This window comes from Ambystoma mexicanum, chromosome 3p, assembly GCF_040938575.1.
Source record: "Ambystoma mexicanum isolate Mex_15411 chromosome 3p, UKY_AmexF1_1, whole genome shotgun sequence".
NCBI classification, from domain to species: domain Eukaryota; kingdom Metazoa; phylum Chordata; class Amphibia; order Caudata; family Ambystomatidae; genus Ambystoma; species Ambystoma mexicanum.
The window spans coordinates 1,110,146,518-1,110,167,844 of NC_090925.1; the positions used below are offsets into that span (position 1 = coordinate 1,110,146,518).

Consider the following 21,327-nt stretch of genomic DNA (forward strand, 5'->3'; position numbering starts at 1 on the left):
AGGAGATGATGAAGATTCCGAGAATAGTTGTTCCCACTATTCCAAAGGGTTGAAGTACCAGTACAGGCCTTCTCGTTCGATCAGAAGCAGAATGGTCTGACAGGGCGACAGCAGTGCAGAGGAGCAGTCCTTCAGCGGGTCACCAGCGATTCGTTGGTTCAGCCTCTTAGTTGCAGGATACTTGGCTCCTGTATCCTTTGTTCGTGAGAACTCAGGAGATCGACCTGGTAGTGGTGTTTCCAGCCTCCTCTTATCCAGAGTTCCCTTCGCGCTAAAACGGAGAGGACCCAATGGGAGATCTGCTCACAAAACACTCACACCATACGTGGACCTATCAGGGACCACGGTGGTCCCAGGCATTCAAGACACACTAGACTCTCTAGCACCCAGGATGTGTATTGGGACCAGACATCCCAGCCCACATCCTGGAGGCTCACACCAGGCCTGTAGAAGCCCGCGAAAGCATCTGTGTTTTGCGGGAAAGTACATGCCCAAATAAGGAAGGCCCCGGGTCGGCTCGACCGGGGGAAGCTGAAGGGGGCAAGACGGTCAGCGGGCAGGACAAAGAGCCTTGTGTTTTGGCCATTTTGGAAGCCAGGCCACCATTTTGGGCTAAGCACGAGAAACGCGCTTAAACAGCCAAAAGGAGCTCAAAACACAAAGAAACGATCGCTGCCACCAGTCCCGTCCGTGATTCACTTGCACCGTTCGTTAACAATCCAATGAGAGTTTCTAGGGCCTGTAGAGTGACTAGAGACCCAAGAGAGCAGTAACTTAGCTTACAGTGCCCTCTTGTGTCATGTTGCGCGAAAGCTGCAATATGAGAAAAGAACTACGGAAAACAACGTTTCCCGGTACTGACTGTCTTAAGGGCATGTCAGTTTCCCCGTAAGAATGGAGTGAAAGCCCAGAGGAGTGTGGCGGAAGGCTGCGCTTCTCTGGCAAAGTCTAGATCAGGGTGAAAACAACAGCAAAAAGATTAGGGGTTGCCACATGGAAGGAAAATTACCTACAATTAAGATATCTTTCCTAACACTCTGTGATGTTCATAACACTTCTTTTTCGTTTGTGCCGTCTCTTCCAGAACTCTCGCTTTGCTGGCCTTGACATTATCTTTCTTTCCCATTTGTTTTACTGTCTCCTGCTCCAGCTTTCGTTCTACTGCTGCTCTGGTGGTCCCTTTATTGTGCTATTTCTGCACCGTCCACCTTTGAGACTTCGGGTATACCTTGAGAATGTGGGTGGTTTCACATCGGAAGATGTCTTCTTGTTCCCCTCTGCTATTGATTTCCTCCTGTAGTTTTCAGTGTTTTCCATGGGTATGCAGTCAGTCTATGTTCCAGCCACCCCTGTGCGCTATAGTTCCTACTTGCCCTGTCTTGTCGGGGTGCATGTCATAATGAGGCGCTCCATCCTCGTCAGTATCGTTGATCTAGGTAGGGGTCTTTCAAATGACGTCTGTGGGCCACTGTACAAACAGATATGTTGCATCGCTGGGGAGCTTGGGTGTACCATGGTCCTCTGGGTTGTAAACCCCACAGCCCTCCCCCCAGGACATCAGCCTTTTTTTTTTTTATTGTTCATGGTTCAAGTACAAAATGTAGAACCTTTACAAAAATGATTTAGAAAAAATAAAATATTTACATTTACATTAATTTACAGAAACATATTACTTTTTTATAGCACAGCTTAAAAACAGGAAATCACATCTAATGATTGGTATCCTCTAATTTTTTTAAATTGAAAAGCTCTTTTTCAATGTACTTGCACAGACTGACCAATTCAAAAACCAGGGGCTTATGCGTACCTTGCATCATTCGCACCCATAACGATTGCAAACAGTCCTCAAAATCAATGTTTACAAATTTCATCAATCGATTGCTTCGCATTGAATTGAAGTGTGGACATTCCAAAATAAGATGGGTTCATTGCAAGAAGGGAAACGACATTTGATTTGATTGTTTTCATCTTTGGTACCCCAATTAGCTGTTCTTTCCCTGGTATGATATAGGTTCATTCTGTACCATATGTACGCTTTTCTAGTATGGTTACATGGAAACAACAGAACATGGTCAAATCTTGGAATACGTTGTTTAACAAACATGCTATATTCTTTATACAGTTTGTATGATGATATTTTTTCTATTGTTAGCCGCCAATCCTGTTCAAAAAGCTTCTTTTTAGCATAACCTGGACGCCGATGGACATCTTCGATAGTAATACATAAAGACTTCAGCAATTGTTGCATTTTATGGTGGAATTGATTGAAGGAAGCCGAATTAGAGGAATCTAACATACCTTTCAAATCCACATATAGGGAATTTTTTGGAGGATCATGAATTTTTACATAACTGCATAATTGCCGCCATTTCCAGCGTCCAGATAATGCTACAAGCCCAAACTCATGGCGAATCACTGCATTTGGTATAGACATTGGTAAATGCATGGCAGATTTAATCAATGAACCCTGTATAGAATCTACAGTTGCACTCAAGTCGCATAGGCACATATCGAGGGAATATAAAATGACGCTTTCAATTTTTAATGTCAAAAAGTCAATCATCAGTGTTAATGAGAATTTACAGTATTTTGTGTAAATCCTTTTTAGCTTGGACAATAACGGACGTGTCTTATTTCTAATATATTCTGTCCATGCTTTGATTGAATTTTGAGTAGTGAGATTATATCCCAAATAAATCGCTCTTGAAACGATTGGAATTTGAGTTTTCATAATCTCCCATTGATATCCCTTGCTATTTTGTTTTGTGCCAAATTTCATAATAGCCGTTTTTGCGGGATTTGGTGTCAAATTGTGTGCGATTGCAAAGTTCTCAAAAAGTTGGAGCTTTGTTTGCAACCCAGCCGGAGTAGGGTCAAAAACAATGATATCATCTGCGAATGCAATCCATTTCATACGCAGGGAACCAATTTTAACAGAAAACAGATTACTATGATCCCATTCCTTGTCAAGATCTGCAAGATATAAATTAAAGAATGTTGCCGCAAAATTGCATCCTTGCTTAAGCCCAATGGATGTTTTAATTGGCTCTGTAGTTCTGCCATCAAGTGAGATTTTAATTTTGTATGAGGTATTAGTGTGGAATTTAATTAACCAATATAGTAGCACTGTAGGTATTCCCATGGCCCTCATTTTATTCCACAGCAAGTTACGTACCACATTGTCGAATGCTGATGACATATCGATCATGGCCACATAAACGGAGTAAGAATTGTTTCCTCTTGTACCCTCTATCATATGAGCCATGATAGCAGCATTCAAAGCAGTACTCATACCCTTCCTAAAGCCTGTTTGGTATTTTGAATAGAGGTTATTTGCCTCGATAAATTTGTCCAGGTCGTATAGGAGGAGAATTGCAAACAATTTTGCATCGGTATCAATCAGAGAAATTGGCCTTTAATTCTGTGGTAGGACAGGGTCACTTTTTTGGAATATTGGAACAATATTCGCGGAAGTCCGAGAGGGGGGATAGAGCCGGTGTTAATAATATCATCAAATTTGGTTTTCAAAATTCCCGCCCAGAACTCAGAATCCGCTTTGTAAAGGAAAGGCGGAAGCCCATCAGGGTCAGCTGATTTAGAATAAGATAATCGAGAAATGGCCCATTTAAGATCTTCCAGTGACCATTCCAGACGAGCAATCATTCTGTAACACAGCTGTACACCTGGGACAGACAGGAATTTTTTTGGAATATGATATTTTGCTGTTATATAATCATGCCATTTTCGATCTGATATGCAGTAAGATGTGGCCAATGCAGCGCTCTTATCGCCGCTTTTAATTGTGCGCCAGATTGTGCGAGTGTCATATGATGATATTGCTCTTATCAGGTCACAGTTCTCCCTATTATATTTTAGAATACGAGCATGTCTGAGATTCTGTTTGTATGCCTTCAAAATTTGTAACCGCATGTTCCTACAACTCAATACTCCATGGTCAGTTATTTTAAGTTGTCTTAATGCCTTGTTTTTCTCTCTTTTTAGAAGCTTACAGGTAAAATCAAAGGGATGGGGATGGTTTTCCTTAATGTACCTTTTACTAAAGAGAGCAAGTGCATTATTGATCAATTCAGAGTAAAAATGTATCGAAGGTGTCTTAATTTTGATATTTGACTGGCATAATAGACGTATTTTATGCGAAACATGCTTAACAAATTGGTGACACAGGCCTTGACTCCATCTAATAGAAACTTGGGGGCGATCAATCTCTACTAAAGCCAAAGCTGGCTCAGGAGTCAAACATTTACATTGCACTTTCAGCGTACAAGAAATCTGTGCGTGATCAATCGTTAGTATGCAACTGGTCTGTAAGGATGACGAAAGAGAAGCAAGGTTCCGAGTGGCATATATGAAATCAATTGTCGATACTTTAGAACCCCGTGACCATGTAGTGTGTGACTTCATATCGTCACTTACAATCATATCCATTTCCCAATCATAAAGTAAATCTCTAAATTTCGCACCCCTTGCACAAGATATTTGGGAGGATTTGGATATTCCAAATACAGTTGGATCTGTACAATCACAATTAGAATCTCCCCCAATGATAATTTCTAGGGATTGGTGTTTGCTGGATATGTTTTCCAGACAATCATCAATTTCATCCAAGATAGCCTCAATCATGACTCTGGCAGGATTCCAGTATAGTGATATTATTAGAATTGGCAGGTGTTTAGTTGAGAAAGTCTCTACTAATACACCCAATAAACTCGCTGATTCCCATATCCACTTTGAGTGTAGATCGACCGAATTGTTGACTGCTATTGCAAGGCCCCCGCTCGGTCGTCCTTGTAGAGGCTTCCTTGCGGACATGCAATACGTAGTAAACCCTGGTATAGTAAAAGAGCTCATTTTCATGGTTTCCTGTAGTATTAAGATCGTCGGTTGATCCTCAGGCAATATTGATGAAAACCAACCCATAAGATTGACATAACCACATGAATTCCATGAAAGGACTTTTAAGAAGGTACATTCAGGCTGCTATGAGGTAGGAGACATGCTTTTGTATCCTAAAATAGCGGTAATCATTGGTTCTAGCCATGGAATACCTTTCGTCAAAGCTACCTGAGTTAGTAACGCATGCAAGTCATAATCAGCACTACGATTAGATTTTTCATCGAGTTCAACAGACCCTGCGGTCTCAGAAAGTGCAGGACTGAAATATGCCAGGAAGTCATTGGCGGTTGATTCTATTTCGAAAGTTGATAATTTGAATCCTGGTTTTTTAACTCCTCACGGTTGAACCACAGAAGCTTTAAGATAGTCTCAGAGCCCAGATAACATATAGCTCTACAATTGTCAGTCTGGGCTATGGATACTCTCAAAATATCCCCCGATTTCTCCATTCTCAATTGAGGAATACGTGAGAATAAGGCCATAATGAAGGATCGGTTAATGCGCTTCCCCGCAGTCGAGTTCCTGTCTCCCTCAAGGCCAATGAGGTAAGGTTTTTTCGCAATGTCCAGTGGAATCTCACGTTATTTTTCTTCGATTGATGTAGGGAAAGTAACTTCTACTCTGCCGTCTGCGACGGAGGAGCCGGTAGTGCATTAAGAGGTGTTTCTAAATTCAAAGAGCCATCAAATAAAGCCTTTCTTAGGATTTCCAATATAACATGTTGGGAATTCTCGTCGATTTTCTGTTTCACAGTAGGTGGAGGTGTCCTTTCCACCTTAACCATTTTTGATGGAGTAGGAGATAACACCTTCATTAATGTTTCAACATTGAGCAAACCATCCTGAAATACTTTCCTCAATGTTTCTAGTGAGTACTGATGGGACGTCACAAGAGCCTTCCAAGTGTTCTCAGGTAGAAATCTGGCAAGTGCAGGGCCATGTATCGAGATACGGTTAGGGGCAAAAGTAATGTTTGCTGCCTCACTATCAGTTGTATGATTCGTTTTAGGGGAGGCAAGGAGTCCGATGGTCGACTCTTTCGCTGGAAGAAAAGTACAATCTTTATCTTTTATTATCAGTGAAGGATAGGCATTACATTGCCCTAATACAATGTCTAATTGGGTGACTTTCCCCTTGCCATTTACCATACATGAAGGCTTAGGATTGTCACTCTCATTCATTTTTAACGTAGTCCCTGAGCAACGTGGTGCCTCATGTACCTCAGTGCATGCAGCACTATATGATTTTATTAAATTATTAAATTGGACACACTTGTGATTTTCAGCTCATGATTAGAGCAAGCTTGTTCGAGTATGGCGTCTTTCCTGGTCGTACAGCTTCTTCCCGAGATCGGAAAGTAGCTGTTTAAGTTTAATTTAGCCTTTGGAAGGGAAATGGTTTCGATCTCTTTGGCATCAATTCCAGATGCACCTATTTCAGCAATATCTGAGATAATTTTCACCACTGTCTCAGTTGGAATAAGATTGTTGTTTGTCAGTTTCTTTGATTCCAGTTGCTTTTTAGCACTGGATTCAATTTTTTTGGTTTTTGTAGGCAATTTTAGTTTCAAACTCGGAGTCGGCACAAGTGCTTCCTGGCTTTCTTTTGATAGTTGCTGTATATCAAAACTTTCCTCATCGCAAATTACTATCACCATTTCTTTTCCTAAAGTATCAGGACCATCAATTAACAATGAATCCAGATTGTTAACCACATTATTGGAAGGCTTTGTTTTTACCATAGCATCCTTTCTTCTCTTAGCATTTCGTTTCAGTGCTCTTATGTGTGACTTTTTTGCGCGACGTGATAAGAAGGAGAAATTCTCTTCCAAATGGGAACACTCTTGCTCTTTCTGCTGCTGCTCATTTAGTGCCTTCACTAAAATCGAGGGACTATCCAGGGAGACAACTACTGGAACTAACTTGGCTAATTGGGAAGTGATTGTGAGGATCATTGTCTCAACTGATGCTTTAAGTACTTTTATTTCATGCATACAGTGGCAAAATGAATTAGGAAAGGGGGATACTTGCAGCTGGGTAGGGATAGATCCTACCTCCTGGTGAACTTGAGTTCCCTTTTCAAGTTGAGCAGGAGCCAGATGGGTGGATTGACTATTAATCAATCTTATGGTATCAGTTGCAATGATAAACCCCTCAATCTTATCCATTTTTGAACATAGATGGTGCAGAATCCCTTTTACGTCCTTTAGTTCTAAATGGGTCAAATCATGCCCCTTATCCAGTAAATCAAGTATTTTGATAATCACTGGAAAAGTGCACAGGGATTGCAATTCCTTCTCAACAGAATCAGTAGGACCCCCTAGTAGATTGGTTTGAGAGGGCCTAATTAAAACATCAGCTGAGTCAGAAGAATATGATAAACGAGGTGGGGGAAGTTCGTAGTTAATGTCCTGGTGAGAATCTCTATCAGGCTCATTAACAAAGCGTTGCTCACCTGGTAGTTGTAAGTTTGCCAGGAGATGCATTTTTGATGAACCGTAAACATGGGGCGTTAGCGAACCAATGGCACGAGTCACCAGGTCATCTAAGGCAATCATTTTTTTTAATGGTAATGCCATGCTGGTCGCTAGGAAAATGGTTAAGCATAGGAGATTCCGAACAGCTTCCAAATACGTCACCTCGGGGACGCCCTACATAGCTGATTGATTTCGTGTCACAGGGATGCAATGCGGAGAGAGGAGTAGATGATAAACTCTTTTCAATGGCATGTACCATAACCACATGTGATGGGCAATCAATGACCTCCCCAACAGTACCCGAAGTTAATACATCTAAATCTGCTGGTTCGATGTAAGAGGTGCGACCTCGACACACAAGCGAATCAATAGTAGTTGCTGTCATAGTCATGGCGCCTAAATCATTACATTTGCTCCGTAAACCCCCGGCCATAGCAATAAGTACCAAACGTGTGTACAGACAGGCGGCAGGGGAGATTAGACGTCGGATTTTACGCTACACAAGAAGAGAAAAATCTGAACTCGCTGTGGAGTTTTCAGCTTGTGAGCCTTTTAGATTTCTCGTGATCAAATATCGAGAACAGTTTTTAATATAGTTAGAGCAACACAACAAAGCATCGAAGCAGTGAATAGCAAACAGCGCTACTTAGAGCGCGTACATCGATGCGCGCGCAGATGCGCGCGCAGCTCTGGTATTGTAGGCTTCTGGGAAAGGGGCGGAGCCACCTAGGTAAACACAAATGTATACTACATTAGTAATATATATGAGTGCATATATCCATATATATTAATGTAAGATAAAGTCCTTAAGTCTCTTTGCTGGAATGAAGTTTTAAATACCATAGAAGTCCAAGTAGATGGGAATTGGAGTCCGTGAGCAATCCGTGGGCAGCGTTTCCAACAGCAAACAGCGCTACTTAGAGCGCGTACTTCGATGCGTGCACGCAGATGCGTGCGCAGCTCTGATATTGTAGGCTTCTGGGAAAGGGGGCGGAGCCACCATAGAAGTCCAAGTGGATGGGAATTGGAGTCCGTGAGCAATCCGTGGGCAGCGTTTCCAACAGCAAACAGCGTTACTTAGAGCGCGTACTTCACTTTGAGTGCTTACTGCTAAACCAACAGAAAGACTGCGCTACGCGTTCTGGTCTTTGCTGGTGGTTCCATGACTGCACGTACGCTGGTACATCGGCCTTTCTGTGGAAACCGGGTCCTCCAGGGTGTGCTGCAGTATCTTTCCTGCCACTTGCAGTGTAGCCTCCTTCTAGTGTTTGGTGCAGTCAACCTCTCCTGCCATACCCTTGTTGGATGTATTTGACCACGGCAGCCCCCCTTAATTCGTTTTGCACTAGTGGCCCATTCCTCTGGGATGCATTTTGAGGGGTCTGTTTCAGACCAAGATTGCTCATTTCCCGTGTTTAGGTGTGGTCCGGTTATCTTGGTCGTGTGGCCAGCTCCTGATGATGATCTCTTGTTTCCACGATATTTGGCAGGGGCCATGCTCCAACTGTGCATGTGGTTTTCTTCCTCTGGCGCTGATCAATCCTCTTTGGGGGTACCATCCCTGGGGTCTGTTTTGGGAGTGTGCAATACTTCCAACCTCTTTCTCATGGCTGTGTCTCTTCCAAGCGTTATGGTACGGTGGTCCTGTTTCCGTCTCGTGTCTTGTTCTGTTTCTATGATTGGCTGGTGAGCTGCTTTCCGTTGACTGTCACCCGGATAAGTTCCCTTCTTTGTATACTGTTGGTGGATGACCTTTGCTGTGCACTGCTTCGAGCAAGGGTGGACCTGTTTTACGGTATTTGTTTGTAGTGTCGGTCGTTTCCTTGTGTTGTGCCCTACTTGCAGTGGCAATGGATCTACCTTCCGGTGCTGGTTTGGAGCCAGGGCTCCATTGGGTACCATTGTAAGGTACCACTGGTGGCTGGCGGGAGTGGAGCGTCTGCGGCATTGGTCCTTGCTCTGCGTGCTGGTCTGCAGATTGCCGGGTTGCTGTGAGGATGAGACGGGCTTCGTGATTGCTGATAGATGGATTCCCTTTCTCGTCCTGGTGGTCGAAGGAACCGCGTGTGCAAACTCTTGTGTAGTTACCCTGGCTGTTCCCTTTATGAATCTGGCAGAGCAAGGTTGGCAGCCTTGTTTGGACGTGGCTCCCTTTGACAGCATCTTGACACTGTTGGTCCTTGTCTTGGTGCGCATGCTCGGCCCCCTGGCAAAAGCCCTTGCCCTCCTAGGGGGAGCATGGCATGTGCTGTGTGGCGATTTGTTTTGGGTTAGTCGTTTTGGCACCTTTTGTACCATTCCTGAAAGTCTGTACTATATACTTGCTGTTATCCTCCAAAGGAGCTCTTTCCGGGGTTTGTTTAGTACTCTTTGCACGTCCCAGGAACTTCGGGCCACTGTATTTGCTACGATTGTCCTCAGTGGACATTGTGTTCTCTATTGCATTAATTCCTAGTAGAGCTTTTTCGGTGCTTGCCAGAGGATCCAGCACACCATCTTTATTACACTCGGACACCTCCTTTTCCTGTACCTCGGGTCTCCCATTCTTGGGGTTTCCTTGAACCAGCTAGAATTGTTGGCACCGGCTCATCATCGTCACCATCATCCTTTCATAGACTTTTGGTGTTCCAAGCCCCAATGTGTATAGACTGGTGTAGTGGCTTGACTGTCCACAGAGCTGTTTAATTCCACTGCCAAGACTAAAAATGTGGGTTGCCTCTTTTAAAGTGGTACAGCTATGGAGGGGGACTAATATAGTGAAAACAAAAAAATCCAAAAAGCTGTATAATGCATCAAAAGTTAAATCCTCATACTTATTCTGGGCTGGTATCAAGAGATATCCTAATTGAATTGCCCTTTGGAACACAACTTACTCAGAAGAGAGGGCGAATGAAAAGACCAAAAAGACTGGTATATAAGAAATAATGCTGTATTTCATTGAATATAGTGGTTAACAAAAATCATGAAACCAATGAAAAAAATTATATGTTTTAACAATGAAAAATAGTGAGAAAAACAACTTCAAAAAGAGAGCAATTAGAATACACAGTAATAGATGCGTATGTTTACAACTGTAACATCTGTTCACAAGTCGGGAACAATGAAAAAAAGGTGCATTGCCAATATAAATGAATATGCCACAGTAAATGAAACTTGAAAAAACAAACAATAAATGTGAGTTAACAAATCTGCCAGTAAATGAATTTTGAAAGAACAAACAATGAATGTCAATTAACAGGTCTGCCTACATAAAGTTTCTTCAGTAACAGATATCCAAAACAATATTGGATAAGGTCCAAGATGTTTTAAGTTCAAGGAACATAAAGAAAAGATTCCCCTAGCAAGGACCTGATTACGTTTCGGCGGGCCACCTGCAGGCCTTCAAAATCTGAAACCGCCTTCCTCGGGGCAGAATGTAAAACAGTAGTCCCTACGGGAAAGCAGACAAATGCACAGTGAGGATTAGTGAAATAATAAAAAAATATTTTTTCTCTCTACACCTCTCAAAGGGTTAAGTTAAGGCCTTAGGGCAAAGGAACATATAACTTGAACTAACATTAAAAGACTCCTATTTAGAAATTGAGGTCCAGAAAGAGCCTTACCCAATGATACTGGGGGGATTTCACGGACCAAATTACTTGACATGGGTCCACGTCATGGTGGGCAAGCGTAACACATCAAGTCCTCGGGGTCAAGGACAGCATACAGCCACTCCCTGTGTGGGTGAATGGATCATGCCATTACTCTCTGTTCACCTAACGTTAATGATGTATGAGTAAATAAAATAAAATGTAGGAACCAGTGAGAACAGTATCCTACCTGATAATAGAATGTATTGCAGAAAACCAAGAGACTGGTGGTATCTTGTGTTCGTGAGTGGTTTAACCCGAAGGTCCGGACTGGAATGTGCGGCAGTCTTCAATCTAATTTGAAAAACGTCTAAAATTAATTATATTGTAAGGCAGCCAAAGGAGCTGCTTAAAGTGCTGCAAAAAGGGCAGCCAAGGCCATATTTTTTGCTTTTAATTGCTACAAATTAAATACTTACTTGCATTGGTCAAAGATGAATCTGGTTGCTGGATGTGCCGTGTCAACATCCGGCACACGACAAGGGTCCCCTGTAGACCTAAAAGGGGCAGAACAGAATATTAATGGCGCCTTTCTGTCAGGTGTATCCGGAAAAAAAAATAGTGGTTGAAGGGGCTAATGGCGTTGGGATTCCTAATTAAATATAATGTCCGTCGGGTGTCTGGGGGCATGAATCCTGCAGAACGCATTGCTGCTGTGAACGACTACTGTTGAGAAGAAAAGAGAGAGTGATTCAGATGCTTACCTGCGTCGCCGTGAGTGCAGGCTGCGAAGTCTAGCCGTGCAGCTGCAACGAAGCTTGGCTTTAATGGCACCTGATGATAGGGTGGGAAAAACACACCCTCCTATCAGTCAGTGTGCTAGGGAACTGGAGTGTTGAGATGTGATTGGTTAGTGGGGACGAGCCCGCTGCTGGTTCGCCATGGGTGCGGGACTTGCCGCCGAGGCTGCGCATCGCAGTTTGTTACGAACACAAGCATGTTCGTAAAAAATACTGCTAAACTAATGATCCTCTAAACCGAAACGGGAATGGGTTGATGCTCGTTATGGTACCGCAGTTGATCCTCGCGGACACGTGTGTGATCTCTCGTGTTGGCGCAGATTTACCATTAAATGCACCGTGTGCCACAAACTGTGTGATTGCAAATGAGGCGTGACTGCAAAAAAGAAAATTGGCTGGTAAGCACGCTAAGAAATGGTTCATAAAAATGAATAAAATAAAATGAAACCAATTCGAAAGCAATAAAGAAGGGCGGTTAATCTGACCAAACAGGTGTTAACTCAAGAATTAAATGGCGAAATTGCAAAACGATTTTATTGCAAAAAAATGCTAAAACCAGTGTATTAGCAGGCTGGAAAAAGCTCTAGATTCGGTGTGTAAGAGAGTAAATGGTGATCCATCTTGTGACCCCTAAGTGTGAAGCTGCCAAAAAGCTAAATTACACCTATGCAGAAAAATACAATGTTGCCAAAATACAAATGGTACTAAGGCCGATATTGTATTTGCTAAGAGAGCTCCATATGTACGGAGTTTCAAGAAAATCAATCACATAACTTACCCCTATGCAGAAAAATACAATGTTGCCGAAATACAAATTCGACTGCCACCTTCATCACAATCTTCTCCCCGATAGATATCTGGACACGGAATCCAGGAGGATCATAACCATTTCTTTCCGTAGCGAGTACCTTCTACAGTGTCCATTCTTTTGCCGGGAGTCGTTTGGTCATCTTTCCTCCCTGCTGGACAGTATGTTTCTTATTGTACTGAGTGACCGATGGATACTTTTGCTTCATGAGCATTTTGATTTTATTCCCGCTGAAGATATTTTCGTGAGCTTTCGCTGGTGGCATAGACTTCCATTTCAAGGGTGTCTCGTCAAAAAGGTATTTGTGCATGGTCTCAGCACCCCCCTTGCCCAATGCCTCGCTTTGAACTTCCACACATGCACTGTCTTTTCTCCCCCAGTCTTTTCTCTGCTTGAAAAGTCTACCTCATAATCCGTTTCCAAGATGTCCAAAGTGCCTCTTAATATGTGGCTTAGAAAGTCTTGTGAGTATGCGTCCCAAGTGAATACCACCAAGTGTAAGCTTCTCTGGCTCAAAGTGAAAAACTGCTGCCAGAAGTTGATATCAGTTTGGTTATTAATTTAAAACCTTATTGTATCAGCAGGTGATGAAACAATGATTCAATCAAAAAATAATAATTGCATACAGAGAAATCATACAGGCCACTCAAATATATTCATAAAGCATGAAGTTTGATTTACTAACATTTCAACACAAAGCAATAACACAACGTATTACTCATTAGTGAACATAAACAAATGCCTTATATGTAGTAGGCGTAACAGTGTAGTATAAGAGTATGTTGTAGTCTTAAAAGAGACAAAGCAGTGTAAAAGTAGGCTGTAGTTGATGAAGAGGACCAAGTTATAATAGTGTGCAAGACCAGATCTGGTAATCAAGGAAGCAGAAAATGAAAGAAACAAATGAAAATATTTAAAGTAAAAAATTAAAAATTCCAAGAAAATTCTGGTAAACAGTAGACAAATCAAGAACAAAATGTTTGTATTGCTCATCCAGTACCCTTACTTAGGAAGCAGTATCCTGATTTCTTCCAGAGAGAACCAATTTTTATATCTAACTCAGCAATTAAGTCATTTCTCTGTTTTGGGCCTCAAACTCGCTGTCAGGACTCCTTCTGGCACTATTGATCCCGAGATAAAAGAGGAACTTGAGGACTGTTAGTGTCTACTTTCTCTGTCATTTATTTTACAACCTACTGTAGAGGAGCAGCTACATGCCTCTGCAGGGAATCCCGCCCCCTACCTTCTGTATGTTGGAAGCCTGAGATTGTGCCATGCTTGACACCAGCAGTTGTGACCATACCATGGCAAATATTCGAAAGAAGATACCCACTGAGAAAATCCTATCAAATGTATTCCTGAAGAGACGACAATCTGAGGGAGGAACTCCCTGATGCAATATGAAAACGAGTGATAGAGGAGCTAGGGATGTCACAAGAGATTAAAGTGACGCGCTGAGAATATTGGCTTAAGAGAATGCAAGGACCTTATAAAAACTGACGACGAAGTAAAGAATCGAGTAAACTTTCAATATGCGAAAAGAAGATTGCATGTGTGTGACGTACTGCAGAAAATGCAAGCCATTCAATAACTGTACAGATACAGCAACGTAAGTAGATTAAGTAATTTTAGAAGTTGGCGATATGTAGTTAATAAACTCCAGGCGAAGCCGCCATTGCATAGAAGCTGGACATCGGTGTCAGAAACATTAGTAAGTCCAGGCCCATGGAGAGGAAAGGCCGAAAACTGTGTCGCATCAAGAATTAGCTGAGATCATGGATGCAAGTGGCGCGGCTGTTTGCCCTGGTATCAAAGTTGAAGCAGCCAAGGCGGGTTATCTATTCTCAAAGGCAGTGAACGTGAGAAGCTGAATCATCCCTTGTTAATGTGCAAAGAAAGAACATCATGCATGCCACGTTTTATTAATTTAAGACATTTAATTGCTGCAAAATGGTCCAAATCGTGGTCTCCTGTAGCGTGAGCCAATGATGGAAATAGAGTTGAGCTTGGAGTTCTAGAACAGTGATAATGTGTGCTCGCACTCCCTTATATTCACAGAGACAAAAATACACTGCAATGCCAGGTCCAAAGACAATCTTCATGGCAGAAGGCATGGGTGATGAGAGACGTTGGGCTAATTTGGTAGGGAGGTAAAGTCAAGTCCACCACTCGGCACCTGGTAATGAGCTTATGTGCTGCTAAGTGAACCGAATGTTCCAAACATGGCACGAGCGTGCCAAACAATTATAGAGGGCCATATAACAAAGGGCCTTATAGTTTAAGAGCCAATGATATACCGTGTAATTAATAGTGTTGAAGATGAGATGTTTTTAGAGGTAAGCATAAGTTGTCCACCTGACAGTGAGCAGCAAATCAAAATCCTAGTCCCTATGCAATCTATACTTAGATGTTCTCCTTGAGCCTATCACAACCCTTCATAGGTTTTTCTCATTTCCCATGTAGTATGGCATCACCTATGATGAAAGTTTAGTATATAAATGTGTTTTTATGCAAGGGCAATAGATGCACCATGGTATAGGGACACCCGGAAGGAGGTATGATGTGTAGATTGGCCTGAAATTGGTGGGGGCATTGTAATGAGGCTGACTGACTGACTGACCCATACAAAGGTCATGGGAGGGACGTCCTTGCTAGACCGGAAACAGGGGTTATCCATACAAAAGGATAAGAGAGTGACTGACCTGGCAGTCGGATACCAAACGGGCAGTTCTCGCAAGAACAGAAACAGGAGTGACCCATTCAAAGGTTATGGGTGGCGACTGACTTGGTAGGCGGATACCAGAGGCGGGCCGTTCTCACTAGAATGTGCAGAATCCAAGGGCACGGGTTTTATTAGGCATTGTTGTTTTGATCCGCTCCCATCCCAATTTGAGGGCGATGGTGTGATTCCTCGCAGCAAAACTGGTGTCGTTAAGAAAGGCAAGGCATGAGTAGGTTCCTTGGTGAGTATGACATATACTTTTTTGGGGGCATTGAAGGCAGCTGGGCAGCCACCCCCAAAGTGTGGCGGATGTATGGGGTGGTTCTAGCCAGGGAGGAGTTTTGACACTGCAGTTTTCAGCTGCGAGAGGTTACCGATGGCTGCACTCGAGCCAAGTATGGATGACGGGCACTGACTCCCTTACAGACAGCTGAGAATCCTCATCAACTGAATGCAGGGGTCCCGTGTTTTTTCACACTGCCTGGCAGTTGGTAACCAGGGGAGGAAGTCCGCTGCTTTGACATTTATTCCTGACCGGCACCGGTTAACCAAAGGCAGAAGTCTGCTACTTTGCAAACCGCAAGTGACAAGTGTCACCCGGCACAAGAAATCTTGTCTGTAGGACATTTCTTTGCTAAAGGAGGGTGGGCCTGCCCCCCAACTTGTTCACTGACTCCAATAAATGTGATCTTGTATTTACAAAAAGTAGACACAGTCTCTGTAGTTATTATGATTGGGAAAGTAATGATTGCATCTATGTCTGGGATATGGGGGGGTCAAAGTAGGGGATGACCCCGCTAAGAGACTGCCCAGCCCCCTCATTTGGCCCTAGAGGGACAGCCTGCATAGTGAGCTGCCCTTCTGTTCAACCCACCCCCTATCGGGGGTAGCTAACACCTTGCCCCTCCTGAGGGTGGCTGAAGGATAGTTGCTTTGGGCCGGCTGAAACCGGCTGGGCCCAGGATTGTACTTATAGGTCTGGGGGCTGCTGGGCCAACTGCACTTTTTTACCGCCCGTGAGCAAAGTTCCTCCCTCCCCCTCCCTTGCTCACACAGCCAGCAGGTACTTAGATCTGGGTAGAATAGATTGGGCCTGGAGGGGTACTGTAAGGGGCAGGTGCACCTCGATGGCTAATTAAGGGTGCAGTTGAGGAATTAAGGTTCTTTATTGTGATGTGTTAACAATTGCTTCTGTTCATCGATTGTGTAATTTTGTTGCTAACTTTTTTCTTTTTCTTTCACAGGTGGAGTTATAGGGTGGTCCTAGCCTGGGAGGAGCTTTGACGCTGCTGTTTCGGCGGTGAGTGTTTACCGATGGCCGCACTCGAGCCAAGTTCAGACGACAGGCACTGACTCCCTTATGGACAGTTGAGACTTCCCGCAAACTGAATGCAGTGGTCCCGGGTTTATTCGCACTGCCTGGCAGTTGGTAACCAGAGCCGGAAGTCTGCTACTTTGACATTTATTGCTGACTGCAGTGACCAACCAGAGCCGGAAGTGCGTTGCTTTCACATTTATTCCAGATTGGCAGTAGCTAACCAGAGGTGGAAGTCTGCTACTATGCAGACTGAAAGTGACAAGTGTCACCCGGGACAAGAAATCTGGTCTGTAGAACATTGCTTTGCTAAATTAAAGGAGGCTGGGCCTGCCCCCCAACTTGTTCGCTCGCTCCAATAAATGTGACCTTGTATTTCCAAAAAGTATACACCGTCTCTGTAGTTATTATGATTGGGAAAGTAATTTTTTGCCTCTATGTCTGGGAGGGCAAAGTAGGGGATGGCCCCTCTAAGAGGTAGGCCAGCCTCCGCAGGGGGCCCTAGGGGGACAGTCTGCATAGGGGGCTGCCCTCTGGCCACCCCCTCCCACCGGGGATAACTAACACCTCGCCTCTCCTGTGGGAGGCTGAAGGGGCGTTCCTTTGGACCAGGTGAAACCAGCTGGGCCCAGGAGTGCACTTATAGGTCTGGGGGCTGCTGGCCCAACTCCAATTTGTTGCAGCCGCGAGCAATGTCCCTCCCACCCACTCGTTCATGCAGCCAGCAGGTGGTGAGATCTGGGTAGAATAGGTTGGTCCTGGAGTGGTACTGTAGGGGCAGGTGCATCTCAGTGGCAGTTGAGGAATTAAGGTTCTTTGTTGTGATGTGTTAACAATTGTTGGGTGTTTCCCTGATCCCACATTGGCCTACCTTGATACTGGTTAAACCGTCTAGACTGAGGAAGGCAGGTGCTTTTAGCTGGTTGGCTATTGACGTCTATTGTTTGTTTATTACATGTTTAATACCAGCGAGTGGTTTCTAAGTGGAATCGGTTTCGAACCTGTGCTGCACTGCGTTGTCTTGCCAAACGCGTTGCCCCTCAGCTATCTTTCCTCTCCAAATAAAGGCGACAGGGATTTCCAAGACTAGGAAATCATGCAAAGTGTAGTGAAACATAAAAACAGTCGTTATGCTCCCTGACGCCTGAGTTATTTTGGGGCTTTCAGGATATGAACACTTGCTCATGATCCAAATCCTTTAGCAAGAACGTTCCTATAAACATTGCTTCTGACGACAGCTACTGACGGCATTTTGTTCCGTGGACATCCAGATGTCTTGCGGACAAACAGCACACGTATCAGAACGCTGTGAAACAGAGGCATTCCCATATATTGTACTGAGACCGGAAATAAACTCCGGGGCGCGTGGGTGGAAGGAAGGGACCGACAAGTACCAAGCTGCGTCACAACGCGGACTCGTGGACAGAAACATGGCGCATTTCGGGATGAGCCAGTCTGATCCTGTATGTTCACCGCTTGTAATTTATCGACAGGAGTTCACGTTCCAACGAAAAGGAAAGCTTCCTTTTCCTTTATCTGGAGGGAGAACAAAAAAAAAACATGTGAAGAAAAACAAGGCCAAACCTAGAAAAAAAATAAACTATGGCTGGGTCATACATAATAAAACGCGGGTTTCTCCTTTTGAAGCATAGACGGATTTGAGGGGATCTGTTTAAGCACTTGAAGCTACAGCACACGCCTGTGTTTTGGTAGCTGGTGGAACTGGAAGTGGAAGGCCCCTGGGGGGATTTCTCTAGTACAGCACGCAGCACTCCCCCCCACAGCGCGTAGACTTGCAGGCAGACCGGGGGTCTCGGCGGACCGCGGGGCGCGGGGTTCTCCTTTTCCTGCAGCCCCCTAACTATGTGAATTCGGGTGATTATGAAATCCCTCACCACTTAAGGTGACTCGGCATTTTCATATCCTCACCTCACTCAGGCCAATAGCTAATTGATACAGATTTCCAACCCAATTGAAGGAACACAACTGTGGTTGCCGCCGTGAAATGAATTTGACTGGAATTTGCCGTTGAGGCACATTTCCAGTAAATCTTTGGGATGGTCGTTATTCCAATCTTTCTGCCGCTCTTTTCCAAAACTCGTTTAGCTGGTGCTGGAAACACTCCTGGAAACCAAATGGCCATTCTTAGGATCATATGCCCACAGCAGGCCCAAAATGGCCCTTCTTAGGATCATAAGCCCACAGCAGGCCCAAAATGGCCATTCTTAGGATCATATGCCCACAGCAGGCCCGAAATGGCCATTCTTAGGATCATATGCCCACAGCAGGCCCAAAATGGCCATTCTTAGGATCATATGCCCACAGCAGGCCCAAAATGGCCATTCTTAGGATCATAAGCCCACAGCAGGCCCAAAATGGCCATTCTTAGGATCATATGCCCACAGCAGGCCCAAAATGGCCATTCTCAGGATCATATGCCCACAACAGGCCCAAAATGACCAACCGCACACAGTACACAGGCTGCCGCTCAAGGACACAGATTCTTAGGCGACCATGTTGGGCATGGGGTAACATACACCACAATGCCATTCATGCATACACCAGTGTAAAAACAACCTGCCCATACATTAGGCCTGATTCACAAAGTGTTTTCCAATGGGGTTGCTCCATTATAAAATGCTTCTGCGAATCAGGCTCCTAATTTGAAACAGTTCACTCTAAGGTGGCCAACTTTTTGCGATCCTTTTGCGGGACACAAGGCGGTGAAGATGTCACAGCGTCATTCAGGTGTGACCCGCCCCTTTCCGTGCACTACCGCAGAGCACCGGGCAGAATCAGTGCATTGCACCCGCAGCTGCTGACGTGACAGGCCTGCTGTGTATGAGACGGCGCCCTGCAGCGGCCGGCCCCAGCCCCCAGCCAGCATGCATAATTGTGCTCGAACAGAGCAAGTCGGGACAACCCGCATCCCCATGAGCCACTCGACAAACTGCGGGACAGAGTCCACAATTACAGGTCAATCCCGCAAAATGAGGGACAATTGGCCACCCTAGTTTACTCTGGTTTCGAAGGTGGAACGCTAGTACAGCCTTGGAAGGTCGCAAAAGGCGTAGAAAAAGGCGTAAATGTGATGAGCATATGCCTTGCTTTTACACCGCACAATTACGCTGCAGCTCATCATTTCGATTCCTGGACCCGCGCCAAATGAAAGCAGAGATCTGGAGTGGAAAGATGTGCCACACCAGAGCGCTCTGAAAGGCGGAGCCACCAAAGACCCACACTTGAGGCCACAACGCATTAAGCCCAGGACATGCTAAACACTGTGGGACAAAACAAGTCAATTGATTCCCCCAAGGAAACTCAACACCCTGCCTGCGACTTCTGATGCCTCCTGACTACTGGGGGCCACTGCCCCCTGGCTACTGCGGCCCTCCACCCCTCTGACTGTTGCTGCCCCCTGCGCTAGTGACACCTCCTGTTTGGCCCCTTAGACCGGCCCCTGGATAAATGGCACCTCTTGTTTGGCAACTGACACCCTCCTTGGACAAGTGACACCACCTGTTTGGCCGCTAACACCACCCCTGGACTAGTGACACGCCCTGTTCGGCCTGACACCCCGCTGGCCAAGCAACACACCCCCTGTTTAGCCCTTGGCATACCTACTGGATTAGTGACACACGCTGTTCGGCCCATGACACACCTCCTTGAAAAATGACACCCTCTCTTTGGTCCCTGACACTTCCTTGGACTTCCTTGTTTGAACTCTGATAATAAAATAATGATACAATACTACTGTACAAGGTACTTCATTGGCGTGACAAGTTAGAAAGATATTGCCAAAGAAAGTGCACTGATTACATAAATGTCACCATTAACCCTATCCTGTTTAGTAAGGGTTTGCCTGTACTTTTGGTGTTGTTTGCAAAATGAGATGCTCTGCATGTTCACAGTGTGCCCCAGTGACCTGTCGCATTCCAGCTTGGTGCTGTTCTAGAACTGCTGTTCAGGACATTGTGTATCGCTTCTTCAGGGCCTGTTCTAAGCCCATGGCCAGATTCTCCTCCTGTCTTTGCTTTCCTATGCGGCCAAACCGTGGGGCACTGCTGCTGAATGACCATAATTCTGTAATCTACCGATCAAGGGACCGTTTAAAGTGCTTGGCTGTTTGGCCTTGCAGTGCCGAGTCGTTTGGGTCCTCGCTCTTGATATAGCTTCAGAATTTTAAAATGCCTGTTTGCATGCAGAGCAGCAATGGGGAATCTCCCTGGCTCTGCTCCGCACCCACGGGTTGTGCATTCGTCACGGACACAAAGTGCCTGTTTGCAAATCTGGAAGTGCAGAATTTCTATGAGGGCTTTGTGCCATTCTGCGTAATCTTTTTCAGTGTGGGACCCCACACCTCACTCCTATAAAATAGGATAGGGTTAATGGTGCTTTATCTTAACATTACAGGTGGATTGAAGTAGGACAGTTGCGTCTTGATGGCACATATTGCACAAAGGTGCTTTTCTGGAAGTGTTTTTATCGTCAGTTTGTAACTCCTAGATGGACTGATTCTGAGACATAGGTACATGTAGCATGGAAAGTCCTGAACGCCTGCGCCATTAAGGAACAATGTGGAGGTGTTGCTGTTGTTGTATGTTTTATTCTGGAATACCACGAGTTTGGTCTTTGTTTGGATTTTTATTTACGAGCTTTTGGTGCGATACCTTTGTAAATCCTGCCTATGCCAGCCTGCAGTAAGTTAAGGTTCACTGACGGGC

At 44.6% G+C, this 21,327-nt stretch overlaps 1 long non-coding RNA gene across 1 annotated transcript; it reads right to left on the reverse strand.

Moving 5' to 3' along the window:
• Positions 1 to 10,302: 10,302 nt before the first annotated feature.
• LOC138579803 (uncharacterized) lies at positions 10,303 to 11,787 on the reverse strand. Its single transcript, XR_011304134.1, has 5 exons — positions 11,723 to 11,787; positions 11,438 to 11,515; positions 11,209 to 11,312; positions 10,992 to 11,104; positions 10,303 to 10,819 (listed from the first exon to the last, which is right to left on the reverse strand). It is a non-coding gene; the product is annotated as an uncharacterized lncRNA (long non-coding RNA).
• Between the last annotated feature and the right edge of the window lie 9,540 nt (positions 11,788 to 21,327).